The following is a 17164-nucleotide window of genomic DNA, read 5'->3' on the forward strand; positions in this document are numbered from 1 at the left end:
CGCTGTCATCTTATGTAATATTAAGACCCCTTCAGACAGACATGTTACATTAATACGAGAAACCATTTGTACATTGCTCAAATACTGTATTTTGAGCAGTTTATGTAAATTAACACAGCAGTTCCTGTCCAGTCATAATGTGGGAACAGTAGTCTTGCAAAAAAATTAAGAAAATAATAAAAATGGTGCACGTCGAGGGGGCGTGTGGGCGTGCTTCATGCTCAGAATGTCAAACCTGGGACTTTGGTTCCGCGGAACCAGGAGATGAGGCTGGGCAGGTGTTTGAGCAATCCGCTGCTTCTCAACCCCCTGGCAGGATGCTACCAGTGGGAGAAACAGTGTAGACCAGCTAAGTCTAACTATGACACAAAAACAGGTTTGTCCCTGGCGGGGCGAACCAAAAAATGTGAGTCAATCCGATGTTTACGCATGCCTCGAAAGAGGAACAAGGCAAGGCTCATACATACATGGACTAAATGGATGAAGAGCCTGAAGAAGCTTGGGTCGAGATAGTATACTGGACGAGTACCGAGACGTGCAGAGAGGGCAATGTGTGGAGGTGTGGTATGGCTGGGCTAGCAAATGAAGAATGGATGGTTGCTGTGTGCATGGAACTCAGGGGAGGGGAGGGAGCCATGGATATGAAATTATGGAATTATGAATTGAGGCGTATCATGGTTGGATGGACCTGTTCAAATCAGACTGCCTCATGGATGTAAGTGGGGGGGGTGGAAGAGAAACCAAGATAACATGTAAGAAAGAAGTGAACTCATGGGCATTGCTGAGAGGGTGAACCAGAGTGATTAAGATAGTCCAGGCCGAGGAATGCACCTCGGGTAGAAAATGTTAAGTAATGAGTGAGATCGCTCATAGGTGTCCGCATATCCCCACCAACAGTCCCCCATGTGTACAACAGCAACAGTACATAAAAATAAAATGAAGAAACCCTTTAATTTTTTTTTAAAAATCTGATTAAAGCTAATCGTAGGTGCACAGGTGTGCCCGCCGCTTAGCTATGGTTAAAGCAGCTTAAAAGGCTGAAGAGGATAACAAGTAAGATATTCGCAAATGAAGCAGTACAGCAATAGTGTACTGAGCAGAGCATCTGCCTAATGAGCAGGCACTCCTGGTTTGAATCCCACTGCAGCACAGTCTATTTTACATGGCAAAGCACATTATAACCATTTTTTTTGTTGCAAAACCCACTAAATAACACATATTTATGAACTAGAGTACTGCAGGAAATGCACGTGAAGTATCAGTGTCATAATGAATAAGGCACTAGTAAGCAGGTTTAAGCACAGTAAGCATGTTTAAGTGCATCTGCATGGGGGTAAGCACTGCCTACTCAGATTAAGCAATATGGAAGCTAACTGAGTATAAGAAAGTGTAACCGGAAGTTAGTAGTGCTTACCGTCGTGCAAACCCGCGCAAACCCGCTTACAACTGCTTTAAAGTGCTTAATCACTCCATATCCAACAACCTGTGTTCTGCCCAGCAACAAAATAAACAACCTCTACAAGGCACAAACTCAGGACCTTGTACATTACAGTTACAGTTGTTAACCACTAAGCCATCATATCGGTACATAAGACTGAGGTGTCAGCAAACAAATCCACACCATAGGTAAATCAAACTGAACATGTGAAATTAATTAATGTACAGTGTGATGTTGTATAACCTGCTACATAACATAAATATGTGAACTGTTGTACTGCAGTAAGGCCAGATGTGAGGCATTATTGTAATAAAGTGTTGAAGTTCCCAAGACACCATACAGTGTACTTACACGGGAATCACAGATATCAGACACAGATATAACATGTAACAAATAATACATTAATGTCAAAAGGAAAATATAATGCTAAATAGATATTAAGCAATGCTAAGCATTGCACAGGTCAGCCTATGTGGTGTAAGCAATGTGTAGGCCGGCTAACTCAATCTGCCCAGTGGTATGCCCCTTTAAGCAACGCCAACATTAGGTAAGCAGGTGTGCCCATAACTTAGCCTTTTCAAAACTGTCCAATCACAGGAAAGTGTGGGAAATCGGGCATATTTAAACCCCACAGGTGCCAATAAATCCCATATCTGAATGCAGCTCCCTACTATAGGCAAAATGGCTGGAGTTGGGGAAGGCACTCGATTTAGAATGCAGCTCTGGGGCACCCAGAAGTCCAAATTCATGGTATGACTCCTGGTAAAACATCGTGAATAAAGACTACTGCAGGGCCAGTACTAGGGCTCTCAGTATAAAATGGAGGCCTGAGACAGTCTCACCCATGACCTCACCAGTGCCACTGGTCTCCCCCAGACTGGTGAGCAGGTCAGGCATCACCATGCTGACCTGAAGCAGCAGAGGGGTGATCTCTTGGACCAGTGGATCCAAGAAGCAAGGCAGATGCCCGATGCCCCAGCACTAAGTACCCATTCTACTACGTAGATAATGATTGCCTAGCTTGTGTATACTATGGATAGGTAATGGCTAAATATCACTGTATTTCTCTAACAGTTGCAGATGAACGGGCTGCAAACCTGCAAGCCTATGCTGCTAGGTTGCAAAGGCTGCGTTGTGGGACAGGTTAGTAATATTCCTGCATGTACTGTCATAACAAATAAATATAACAGTTCTGGAAAGTGTTCTACCAGTATAAAAATGTATTGTATATGGGATGTACTGAATAAACCAGACAATATGGCAGGAAGACTGTCATATAGGTTGCGTGGAAATAAAGGTGTAATATCTTGTGAATAAAACTATAACCCCAGGAGTGCATGTGTACATTTGGCTTTCATATGTTTTTGTAGTGTTGCATTCTATAAATAGTACTGTTGTATTAAGCAGTCTTAGCCACACTGTTGAACACAGTTAAAATGTGTAGGAAGTTTAGTATAACAATGTTGGAAGTCCCAAGAGGGCAGTCATATAGAACAACTGAGACTTAGACAGAAGCCATTGGAATGCTGTACACCAATTCCCTGATAGCACAGTGTACTGTGATATTAACTGTAGTATTTTTACCACACACAGCAGGGGTTTGAATCCCGGGAGTGGTAGTAAGTTGTATGCATAATCATACCCCACAACTGTACAGAGTTTGCGAGAATGTTCAGATAGAAAGCTGTATGCATAATTAGACCCAACAACTGTACAGACTTTGCTAGAATGTTCAGATAGTATGCTGTAAGCATAATCATAACCCTCAACTCTACAGACTGTGGCAGAATGTTCAGGTAGTAAGCTGTATGCATAGTCATACCCCTCAACTGTTCTGATCTGTCCAACATGTCCAGATAACGGGCCCAACTCTGCTGACCGGTAACCTGTTCCCCTGATAAATAAGTGTGATGATCCAAGAAATGTAGGCAGCTTATACTGACATATAATGGATAGTCAGACCTGAACATAAAAAGAGAATGTATATGGAAACAAACCTGTCATTGTAGCATCTCACCCAAAGTGTATGACAGCTATTCCAAAATATGTTACAGCAACATCTGCATCCTGTCAAGCCTTGACCAGAGTGTGTGCAATAACGGACTGTTAGGTATGTGTATAACATCAACATGGAATCTGGGAGTATGTGTAGTATTTCTCAGGTAGTGTTAACAAAGATTTACCCCACAACTATAACAGGCAAGAGGTGTAGACTATAGTTACAACACAGATCACTCATATACTTGTCAACAAGCATAACATCTAGGAGTAGGTGTAGAATTTGTCAGGCACTGTTAACAATGATTTTCTCAACAGCTATAACAGGTAAGAGGTGCAGACTATACGTAAGACACATTCCACATACATACTAATCTACAAACATACCATTGTACAAAGTAAGGCCATTGGGTAGTGTAAAAATACATGTGAGGGGCAGATCACTGTAGTGACTAAGAAAGTTGTGAAAACTACAGGGATATATTTTTTGTTAATTGACCTCTCTCTCTCATCCCCACCATATGTGCAACAATAACCCAATTACACATCTCAATGGGTACGTGTACACTCCATACTTTTGTTGGGACATATGTCCTATTGGTTTACAAATATTCACATTTGGTTTTATGCATGTGCCATGTTAAAATACCCACGTACTGGTGGCCTGTTGCCATCAATGAAACTTGCAGGCTGTTGTAATGGCCATTGTTGTCCCATATATGCATGTGTTCTGCTTGCTCTGCAACTGTTGTAAATCTGGTGACTTGGGTTAATGGGAATACCTATGCATGCTGTTATAACTAAACCTGAATGCTGTTGACTATTACTAACCCATATCATCCTTAAAACTGTAACACCATACCTAATATGGGAAGGCCGGTCCCAGCGGACCCACCTGTCCCACCTCAGCTGGCCATGGCACTGGGCACCAGCATGTCTGCGGCCAAGCCTGGGACCTCCTCCTCTGTTGGCCCTGCATCACCTTCAGGTGGAACCGCCGCAGGGGATGGGGCTCAGCCTCCCCTGGGAGTGGGGGTGGAGAGGTACCTGTCATCTGTCATCAGATCCGGGCTGTGGTGTGTAGGGAGCTCTACAAAGAGTTTTGAGATCAGCTATGCCAGCTTGAGAGCCACGTGGTGCAATCACAGGATGAGCTTGCCCCTTCTACCCAGCCCCCAGCACAGCCACCCTTGGGGCCGTGAAGGTGCAGTGATGACTGCCCATGGGTGGGGACCTCAGTCCCACTGTTTCCATTTGGGGGCTCATGGGCTTGCAACTTCCAAATACCCCTCCCCATCCAAGGTGTTTAGCCCCCACATGTGTCATATACCACCCCTGTATGCATCTTGTTTGTCTTGTCTGTTAACCTACCCAACCTACCGCCCCAAACATACCTACTACCCCTCCCCAAAATCCCACTCTCACCTGAAAGAAAACAAAAGGGCAATCTGTACCCACAAAAAAATTTTGCCCCATACATAGCTGTCCATTTCACACATGTGTCCACTGGACACGTAATCTGGTGTAATTGGCATCACAATGAATTATTGTTGTCCTCACCCCCTCCCAGGGGTTTGAGCATCCAAATCTACCTCCAAATTTAGTGTATATGCACAGCTGTTGCTGTAGAAGAAATGGGAAGCTATGGACCTTCCCTACACCCTTCCTGCAGATCCCTGGCAATTTTCCTTACTGTCATCGCCTCTTTGTGCCCCTTTTAAACCATTTTCCTATCAAGCCCCTTTTCTTTTCTTTTAAAGAAATTAGCACTGGGGTAAGTGGGAATAAGTACTTTTAAGCAGCAGTAAGCGGGTTTATGCCTGTTTCCGCAGGGGTAAGCACTGCCTATACAGGTTGAACAATTTAGAAGCTAAATGAGTGTAAGAAACTATGACCGGAAGTTAGCAATGCTTACCATCATGCAAACTCACACAAACCTGCTTACACCTGCTTAAATATGCCTTAATCACTCTGTAGCCAATGGCCCTTTTTCTGCCCAGCAACAAAATAAACAGCTTTTGTAAGGCTCAAACCCAAGACACTGCACACCATACACAAAGTGATTTACCACTAAGCCATGGCAGATATACATAACCCTGATATTTTCACAAACATATCATCCAACACAATCATTCAACAGTACAGGAAATGTAGTAATATCATAACACACAACCTCCTAATGCAAGAATTCTGGACAACGTGTGCCTAAATGTGGGTACAAATAGGGATATATGTTAAATATTGCTCTTATACACTTAAAACATTACTAGTTAAACAGTTATGTGTATTAAAACACATATTTTGAAGGAGCTGAAGTCTGAAACACAAAGGTGTTGTCATTAGTTACTGACTTCAATAATGAGATCATCCATGTAAATTGCCAAGAGAATGAGGTACAGGCCAAAATTATGAGCCAAACATGCATGGACATATGGACAAATATATAACTGTAAATGTAGACAGATAGGTTTATGTATATATATATATATATATATATATATATATATATGACTCACAACTATACATATAACATCAATTGTATATAGATAGAGAAGTATGTTCATATCTATATATATATATATATATATATATATATATCTATATATATATATATATATATATATATATATATATATATATATATATATATATAGGGGTTTTACATATATAATTATGTAGATATACATATATATGTATATGTGTGTGTGTGTATATATATATATATATATATATATATATATATACATACATTAGGACAGAAATGTGTATAGCATTTCCAAATGGGAACAAAATCCTTAACCACTCACTACAACATAACAGACCATATGCACTGTTAATGGGGGTGTGGGCTCAAATGAGGGATACCTGGTAATTAGTGTTATGTTACCCCCCCTCCACAGCCCTAATGGATATGCTGTGCAATCCAATATCCAGCACATGCAGTTCTTGACTTCAGGACCCACCACAACACAGCTACAATGCTTTAACAGTAAACCAATTCACCTGAAAAATGTCAGCGCAATATCTGTAACATATCATGCAGAAAAGTCATTCTACCGTAGGAAATGTACAATGTGGAAGGAGTACACATTACAATGGTGCATATATGCACACACATCTAGACACTGACAAATATATTCAGGTATATATATATATATATATATATATATATATATATATATATATATATACACATATACACAGACAATATATATATATATATATATATATATATATATATATATATATATATATATATAGAGCTATATGAGATATATATATATATATAGCTATATACACAGACAAAAGGTATTAGTAGCCATACATATGTAGAAGTAGTGTGGAAGTACTGGGTGCAAAGTATACCCCTCAGCCACAAGCCCTGTAACTGGCACCTGTGAAATGTGTAGTGTGGCAACCATTCCCACAAATGAGAATACTTACATTAAACATATACCCATTCACAATTCAAAGGACATGATACCACACACAGGTATGCATACACAGAAAGCCTTTAATTTGTGTACTGTACAATAATGTATGCCATTACTTACAGCACATAGATTTTGAAATATGTAATCAGTGATGAATGCAAGACCCACAGAAAACAGTAGATGCAAGCAATGTGGATATATAACATACTGCGCTGTCCAGGCCAAGGCCTTCAATTAGTACAACAGTATACAAAGGATTTGCCTTCAAGATAAATACCAATCAACAATTGCAGGTGTAGTTCAGCAGCCTCCAATTACACCCTGTAGTCAAGCCCTAGGGGGAAATGTATTAGTTGTGGTAATGTCAATGTATCTGTCACATAACATTGCTCAACTTTACATCTCACAATCACACTGACTAACTGAACTGTGTGTAACACTGTAAGCTGTAGCCCACCACTGTTCCCATGGAGGAACGTATGGAAGTGTACAGTCAAATACCTTACTGTGTCTTAACACTGTTATCCATGACATGTTGTCACAGCCTAGGTTGATAATATTAAATCCCCTCCCCCATAAAAGGTTGTACAAGGGCAAAGAACACTGTGTACCACACACTGACCTCTGGAATGTACAAGGGTACACATATGTTGTCCAACTGTTGCCCCCATATGTATGGACCCTGACCAACATATGTTGTGGGAGTCCATGATATGGATCATAATGGAGCGAAGGCTTTGAGTAACAACAACAATCTGACTGCGACTAATCCTGCTGTAAGTACTGTCAATACACTATCTCAATCTGAAGTTATGGTTGGAAATAATGTTATGGCCTCAAACACACAGCCTTTACATTTGCAGCCTAGAGTGGATGCCGGTTATAGTACTATCCCGTCGATGGGTACCTATTTGAATAATAATAATATTTTTAGTGCTAACTTGACTACTTGTAATAACGGGGACCCGCTGAATCGAAATGCGTCTGGGATTGTTCACTATCTAAATACTTTTGACACTAAATTATTCCAAAGTAGGAAACTTCAGCTTGAGGTTTCTACTTACAGGAGTGTGTTAATAAAGCTATAGTTCCCAAAGGGCTAAGACAGTGGCGATATCCAAATGGACTTATTAACAAATCAGTTTTCCATTCGGAGCTGATTGCTCTTTTTAACCACCAAGGCATAGAATTTTTGGAAGTACTCATTAAGAACTATCAAGCAAAAGTATTGAATTTAAAAACAGAGTTGGAGGTGTTGGAGCAGTCCATTCTTAATGCTCCTGACTTTGACCAGTACAGGTTTGAATATTCTAGAATATTCACAAGCATTGATGCTAGCATTAATAATATAACTGAAATAAAAAAGAAAAAGATTAACAGAGATCTCAATGCATATACTAAAGGTATAGCATACTCCCCACTACCTTTTATTCAGATTCACAATATGGGGCAGGAGCCTCTGTTGGTTAGTAATAATGGGGCAGCGTCTATGGATTTGGATGGTCAAATGGAGGACCAACAATTACACATAAATTTGGTTCGTAGAAGCGAACGTATCCAAAACCAGCAGAATGCCCTGGGACGTCAACAATCAGGAATAGGTGTTGGTGGGGTGGGCATGCAATATAGTACGGATAATCAAATAGATGAAGGCTCTTTTCAGGATTTTCGGAACAACATTACCGGTCAGCAGCAAACCTTACCAACCAAGCAGAACAGGAAACAAATGCCTCAGAGGAGACGACAGAACAGGAGGAGGAGATAGTATATGCTAGTTTAATAGATTTGACTAACTCTGGACTCAAAATGTCAACTAATGCTGAAGGTGACTTCCATGTATTCAACTTTAGTTCTTTGGAAGTCAACGAGGAGATGGCAAATTTCTTGTCTAAGGGCTTGACTTTTGTACCAGATTCGAGAGCCGACATTGTAAAAACAGTGGCGGATTTAAAAATCTTTGTTCGTAAATTGAACCTAATTTGTGAGCTGGGTCAGAACTCAGGTTTGATGCACAATCTTAGAGTTTCTAGTCTCTTTAACCCACCCCTACAACCCATGCTGGCATTGTTCTAGAAGTGCTGTGAAATGGACATTCGACATTGCTTAACTAGTGGCTCTGTTTATCATAAGAATAGAAATTGGACTATTGATAAGAATGAGAAAGACCTTCTCAATTTGCTGAGCACTAGTAAAGTTAGGGTTATGAAATCTGATAAGGGGGGTGGGTTAGTTTTTATGGACCAGGTGGACTATGAGAATAAAATGTTGGCACATTTAGATAGTGAAGCCTATGTAAATACAAGTAGGAATGAGCTCAATGGAGCTTATAATAAAATTAAGGGTATTTTGAGTGACCTCTTTTTGGAGGGAACCATAGATACATACATACCAGTTTCTCACTATGCCAGCTCCTATTGTGCCAGCGTTGTTTGGTTCACTGAAAATACATAAAATGTGTCAGATCCACCTTTTAGACCTATCGTGGATGGAAGAGGTTCCATAACTTATGGTTGTGCTAAATTTGTTGATTATAAGCTGAAACCCCTTATTTCAACTGAATCACAAATATGTCGTGATTCCTGGGAGTTTTTGGCCTATTTCAATAATATGGAGTTTAAAGAACATTATTTGTTCTTGACTGTTGATATCAAAGACCTCTATACTTCCATTCTGCATAAGATAGGTCTAGAAAGGGTTAGAGAGTTTTTACTTAGGAAAGGCATGGAACATCAGGACATATATTTGGTGGAGGTTTTGTTGGAAATTATTTTAGAGAACAACTATATTTTATTTTCCAACAAATTGTTCTTTCAGAAGAGTGGGATAGCCATGGGGTCGCCATGCAGGAGCAGTTTTGCTAACTGTGTCCTTGCCCACTGGGAAACCTCATTCCTGTTTAATTGTTTAACATATAAAGAGCATGTCGCCTGGTACACCAGATACCAGGACGACATGTTCTTCTTGTGGAAAGGTCCGAGACATGCCATTGATCCATTCATTGTAGAGTTGTCTAAATTCACCTCTTTTTTGGAATTTACTTATCAAGTGGATGATAATATGATCAACTTTCTGGACATCCATTTGAGTAAAGATTTGGTTAAAGGTTAATATAGATCTACAATATATCGTAAACCGACATATTCTAATATGTTTGTGCATTTTACTAGCTGCCACCCGTTTCATCAGAAAAAGGCAGTGGTTAAAGGCCAGGTGGTAAGAGCAGCTAGGATGGTGTCCAGATTGGAGGATTTCCAGGATGAATGTGCTCTCCTCAAAGAAATGTTTTTGAGGAGAGCATATCCTTTAGCCATGATAGATCAAGTGATACAAGAAGTAAGTAGGAAAAGAGCCTTGGGACACTTTCAACCTCTAATACAAGACAAACAAGTACAGGTGGAGTCAATGAGTGTCTCTCAAAGTATTGTTCCTTTAAAGACCAGGAAAGACTTAAAATCTGCAAGTTTCCTGACTACATATTCTTTAGATGCAATTAGGATTAGGGAAACTATGTATAAAAATTGGAACACCATACAACTGGATTTTGAGGTTAATAAGAAACTAGGGCATGACTTTTCCATTATCTTTAGAAGGGATCCTAACCTTAAAATCTTGTTAGAGAGGGTTAAGAGGGTATCCCGGGGTCAACATGGTACCTTTAGGTGTGGAAGATGCTCTCAATGTAAGTTTACTAATACCTCTGACAGTATCACCATTAGAGATAGAAATTATAAAATCTCGGGCCATTTTTCATGCGACTCACAAGGTGTCGTTTATTGTGCTACCTGTACCCATTGTGATGCATTCTATATTGGTAAGTCTGAGCGTAAGCTCAAACAGAGGGTCTATGAACACCAATATAGTATTGTTAAGTCAATAAATACTAATGCTCTTGCAAGACACGTTATGATGTTCCCAGAGCATAAATTCAGTTTTGTAGTCTTGCAGAAAATCGAGAAAAATATTAGGGGAGGGCCATGGTATTTGAGGCTCGAAGAGGTTGAACTTGAATGGCAGATACGGACTTTAGCTTACCTATTTCCTGGACTTAATGAACAAATATCTATCAAGTGCCTCCTTAAAAATAAAGCCCTTAATAGATGAATTAGCAGTAGGTATGAACATATATCTTCAATATTGGTCAAGTAGTAAAAGTTATGAAACTGTTTAGGAAATTTATGTTATTGGTATATATATATGCAAATTTGGATATCATTTATTTTTATTTTCATTCTTATTTTCTATTAGGTTATATTATTGTTTTTACCCAGATATTTTTATATATTATTTTGGATTTTTAAGATGGGTTAAATTGGATGTAGTATAATAAGATTTAATGGGATTTGCACTTTGTATTTAGTTTGTATAATAGGTACCCGATGATGAGATCTCGGCTTAGTAGGTTGTTTTTTTAAGTCATGTTTTTTTTAAGAGAAGTTTTAATTGGATATTTTTTATGGTAATTAATTAGGACACTTATTGAGTGTCTGTTTGTGTATATAACCACTGGGGGTTATTCACGATATGTTTGAATCTGGTCTGAAGAAGCTGGCGCATTTTGGCCGGTGAAAGTGCTTACCATCATTTTGTGAATAAAGGATTCTTGTTTTGGTAGCCTCCTCACCCTTCTTTTTTGTGGATTTACCAGTGGGAGTCCACGAAATCCTGGGATGAAAGCAGGAATACTAGCAGTAAATAATTATAGGCCATTACCTAACAACCCCTAACTGTATCACAGCAGGACAAAGCCTGCCATATATGTGGAGGACAGAGGCAGGAACACAGGGCCATATTTGCAATATTGCTGTTACACACCCTGGAAATTGCTGGTGTTACAAGATGTGTTGCAACATACCCTTATGCAGGAATAAGACATCAGAAACACAAATGGATATAGCCATGTACTGATAGCATGGAACAGACAGACTGCCAGTGATATATCTAGGACAAGATATGTGTGGTGCACAGACAAAATCTAACAGACAATCCACTGGCCATCATGTGGATAGGCCCACAGTTGAGAGCTATGCAGACAGACTGCATTCCATCCTAAACTACTATGTACACACAAACACTGTAAGACCAGCAATATACAATGTGCATATCAACACTACTCACTCTGTCTGTAGGTCTGGAACCTTATACAAATGTGTAGTTGGCCAGTGTCTGCAAGTCCTGCTGTAAGAGGTATTGCTACCTGCTGACTGTAACACTGCTGCCCACATACAGGAAAGATGTCTTCCATACTGAAAAGGTTAATGGACAACACCCACATGAGTCAGTATTTTATAGTACTGGGTTGCCATGACAGTGGTTATCCGAAGTACTACACAGCAGGTTGCATGCAGTTAGCAACTGGTGCACACTGAATGGTGCAGAGCCCATCACCTGATCATGTGCATCACCTACAAAAGCCATGCTGCAATCTATTTAAACCAGCTCAATCCCTCTAGTGGAGAAAGCAAGAGAAATACAGAGACAGAGAGAGACAGAGAGAGAGAGCGAGAGAGAGACAAAAAAACCCATAAACAACAGAAAGCTGTCACTGCTGTCAAAAAACATTAACAGGTATGTAAAACATGTATGTATTTAATTGAATGTAGTATGTGGTATAGAATAATAGTATATATGATGTGGAATGATTTATATGTGCCATCTGTAGTTGTTCCTGTAATGATGTTCTGCTGAACAACTGTTCTGGACAATACTGTCTGTCCCTGTAGGCAGTGGGACATACCTGTCAACTGTGCAGATCAGCAATGAATGACAAAGATGTCAGCCATAATATCTGTGTTTGGTATGTTAGTGTGGGCAATAGCTGGTGGTGGAAGTTCTGACATCATGATAGACATATGGGTGTCAGAGCAGAACACTTGCAGGACAGTCATGTTAATGTGTAATGTAGCATGCTCAAATGCCATAGGTGTATAATAGGCTTGCCTGCAATCTGTCACCATATATACCACCCTAATGTTAGTCTGTGTTCACATGTGACACCTGTCTGTTTTGCAGCAAGGCAGAACAGTGCAGCTGTGAAGGAAAGAGAGTTTTAGAGTGTGGACCAGATGTCTGTATGCACCCCACATATAGATAAATATATGTGTGATATATAATTATACATGTATGTCTACAGATATACAGACACTCATATAGATATAGGTATAGGTATATAAATAACCCACAATATATATATATATATATATATATATATATATATATATATATATATATATATATATATATATATATATACATATATATACATATATATATATATATATATATATATTTTTACATATACACACACACACACACACACACACACACACACACACATATATATATATATATATATATACACACACATATATATGTCTACACATATATACAAACACACACTCACACACACACACACACACACACACACACACACACACACACACACACACACACATATATATATATATATATATATATATTTATATATATATATATATATATATATATATATATATATATATATATATATATATATATATACATACATATGCAAATAAATGTCCTCTTCCATGATATAAACATCACACATATTAATACACAACATATATATATATATATATATATATATATATCTATATATCTATATATCTATATATATATATATATATATATATATATATATATATACAGCAGTACATGGGTACAAAATAGACTTTGACGTGTGGTGTGTAACCCATGTTGAGAACACATCGCATTTGTTTGTGAAGGTGGGATTTGTATGTTGGTGAAGGCTAGTAGGCAAATTGTGGTATGTAGGTTGGGTCTGCAGACAGAAAAGACAGCATACAGGGCTGGTATATGAGAAATGTGGTGTGTAAACACCGTGGATGGGGTGTGTTGTTTGGAATGTGTACGCCATTGAGCCCCCATATAGAAGCAATGGGACCAAGGTCCCCACCCATGGACAGTCATGACAGCATCTACATGATTGTAAATATGCTTGGGCTGTGGACTGTGCATGAGGAGCAAGCATGTCCACCCTGTGTATGTGTACTGCAGGGCTCCAGGTGATGTAGCAAGTGCCCCATGTCTCTGTGGAGCTCTCTATGCACCAGTCCCTAGACCTGATTTTGGGTGACAGGGTTGTGTCTGTGTGTGCTCATGGGGGGGGGGACACCATCTCCTGAGGTGGTTCCACCTGAAGGTAGTGCAGGACCAGTAGATGATAAGGTCCCATGGTGGGCCCCAGATGCAATGTGGTCTGGCAACATGGCCAGATGAGGTGGGAGATGTGGTTTTGCTGGCAACTAACCCCTACCCATGCTATTGTGTCACTGTTATGGAACATATGTGGGCTGTAATATTCCACACAATCCTGGAACATGTCCAATAGCATGCATAGATATCCTCAATAACACAGAATGGCAGATGTGCAGCAATCACATAGCATGCATACCACATGCACATGTGGAACCATAGTGGCACTGACAATGGCATGCAGGTGAAATAGTCTGTAACAGGCCAGCAAAGATATTGTCCCCACAGTGAACATGGATACAAACACATAGCACAAAGCATGGTACAAACACATAGCACAAAGTGTGGTACAATACAACATATGTCCCAATGGTAGGTAAGCTGTCGACATACCAATTACATTGTGTGAATGGTTTGTTGTAGCTGATATGGTGGGGGGAGACAGAGGTGTGTATTAAGATCTATGGTAACCCTGCTGTATGAGTTGCTCAGACCTGTTTCCATCTTTATGTCTTCCAGGGAAGATGGCTCATGCAAGATTACCAGAATTCAGTGCTGTAGAAACTGAGGTAATCGTGACACACCTGATACAGCACTAGCCTCTATTTTTGGCAGGACAGACCATGATCAGCAGGAGAGGACTACCCTGTGGAACGATCTAGTCCACAGGGTCAATGATGTCGGCCTGCAGAACCTCAGTTATGAGCAGGTCTGGCATCATTGCACTGACCTGCTTCGCCATGTACATCGGCATGCAGCTGCTGTATGGGGGGACCACCTCACAACAGGGGGGGTATGCCATCCATCCACCCCTGACTCGTGTGAAGGAGCTTCTCAGCAGCCTTGTGGCACCTGCCCGCCCGCAGAACCAACAACTGCCAGGGAGCATTTTGGAGGTGGGTGCCACCAATACACCAGCTGAGGAATGTGCAGGTAAGGCCCCAGGGCACATCATTAGACAACTTTTGTGTATGCATCCACATCTGTACAGGTAGAGCACGCATATCTGAGATGTCATATACATAGTCTGTTGCTGTGCAGTAGTAATAAACAGTTGTGCATAAGCTGTAGTTTTGTGGACTTCTACTGTTGATGTACCATAATGCTGCACTCACCTTTTATGAATGCCATAGCTGTGGCCACTGACATCAACTCTCTCACACTCTTATGTAGGTCCCTCCAGGATACCATTAAGGCATCAGCCTGTAGCTGGTGAGTATGGATCAAGTTCATGCTTGCCAATACACCAGGCATGTAATAGTTATGGGATATTCCATGCACACATCTAACCATACTGCATGCTGTACACATTCCAGTTTTGTTGCTGTGAAATGCACTGCATCATAGTGGAGACCATGATGGGGTATCGGAAGGGTACATCAGACACATGCAAGATAAATAACATCCTGTCATTGTGAAATGTGTCCACAGGAATGAGAAGAATGGCGGGACACATAGCCTACAGTAGGGACATGTGTGAAACAACACCCTCATATGGTGCTACAACAGTAAATATACCTGTATTACAATAGCAACCATTACAGATCGACACTATGTCATAACATAGTACTGTGGTCCACATAATTAGCTGGTAGTAGGCTGTTGCATGTAGTGTCCCATTCTTGGGACACTGAAAACTGACACATGTGTAGGCCATAGTTGTCAAGCATCTGCAAAAATCCTGGAGGTGGGGAGGGTGTGTCATCATGACACAGCAGTGCACTGCAGCAGGGATCCTACGCATGCTAAAAATGGCTGTATCTGCACACAAACAGGTTCAGTAACTGTGGCAGATGTAACCCTGACTCCACAGCAATAGTAACAGCAGTGTGTGAACTCCAAGGGATGTGCACATGAGTAGACCTTGCAACCATGCAGATGTGTGGGACATGTGTAGGGCACCCCCATAGCCATGGTAAGGTCTGGCGGTTGTCAGTGTAATAGTCTTGAATTGGTCATACATGCACTGCTGATGTTGTGATCTGTAAACCAGACATCAGGCAGTCACAAATGACATCTGTTCACATATCATCCCAGGTATGAGTTGCTCAAACACATAGGGGCTGTGAGCATTGGAGCTGACATAACTGACAGAGTACTGCACATGCAGCAATGGTTTGTACACCTGTGAGGTATGGTGCACAGTACAAGACAGGGTGCAGAACAGGTCCACAGTAACACTTTGTACATGGGTGCAGTGTTATCAAGGGGAAGGGCCATCACCTACCAATACAGCCCATGCATCATACACATGTATAGTGGTGCTAGCATGAAGTCACTATAATTGCACTGCATACTGTTGAGTACCATATGTAATTCATGCTGACAGAAGGGTAATGGGAGGACTGTGTGTACAAAAGTTGTGCAACCTCACATGTAGGTGTGTGTGTGGGTGGTGGGGGGGGTTGATTGTGTGTGTAAGTGCCATCTGGTAGAGTGGAGTGTAGTTGATGCATGCCAGATGTGTGTGTACATGTGTGTCTGTTTGTGTGGGTGTCCATGTATCCACAGGTGATTGTGGGATTGATCACATGGCAGTACTTCTCCTTGGGATTGTGCCGTACATGGACATGGAGTGACACATGAGACACCAGGACAACTTGCCTGATATGTGAACACAGGAGAGCTGATAACATAACACAGTCTGTAGCATGGAACACGCATTGGGAGGGGAAGTACACACCAGGTATACACATCATATTGCCATCAGCAGATAGATAACTGACTACCCACATATGCAGCACTACCAATGCAATGGGGAATTACCAGAGCACACCAGTGAGTGTATCCAGATATTACTGTTGTCCACATGATAGGTTGATTGTGCAGCAGATGTGGCATGGACTGAGCAAGACTGTAGCATGAGACTCCGGTGTGTGAAATATGTAGTGAATGTAGTAGCCCCAACCATATAGGGGCCATGTACACCATGACTGGACATACACAGGGTTAACACTGGATGACAGCAGTGAGGCCATGTACAACCTACTCCACTCAAGTCAGGGAGGTGATGGAGTAACAGGTCAGGTGTTGTGATCAC

Source organism: Protopterus annectens, chromosome 6.part0 (assembly GCF_019279795.1).
Source record: "Protopterus annectens isolate FY-2018-M chromosome 6.part0, PAN1.0, whole genome shotgun sequence".
Lineage (NCBI taxonomy): Eukaryota > Metazoa > Chordata > Ceratodontiformes > Protopteridae > Protopterus > Protopterus annectens.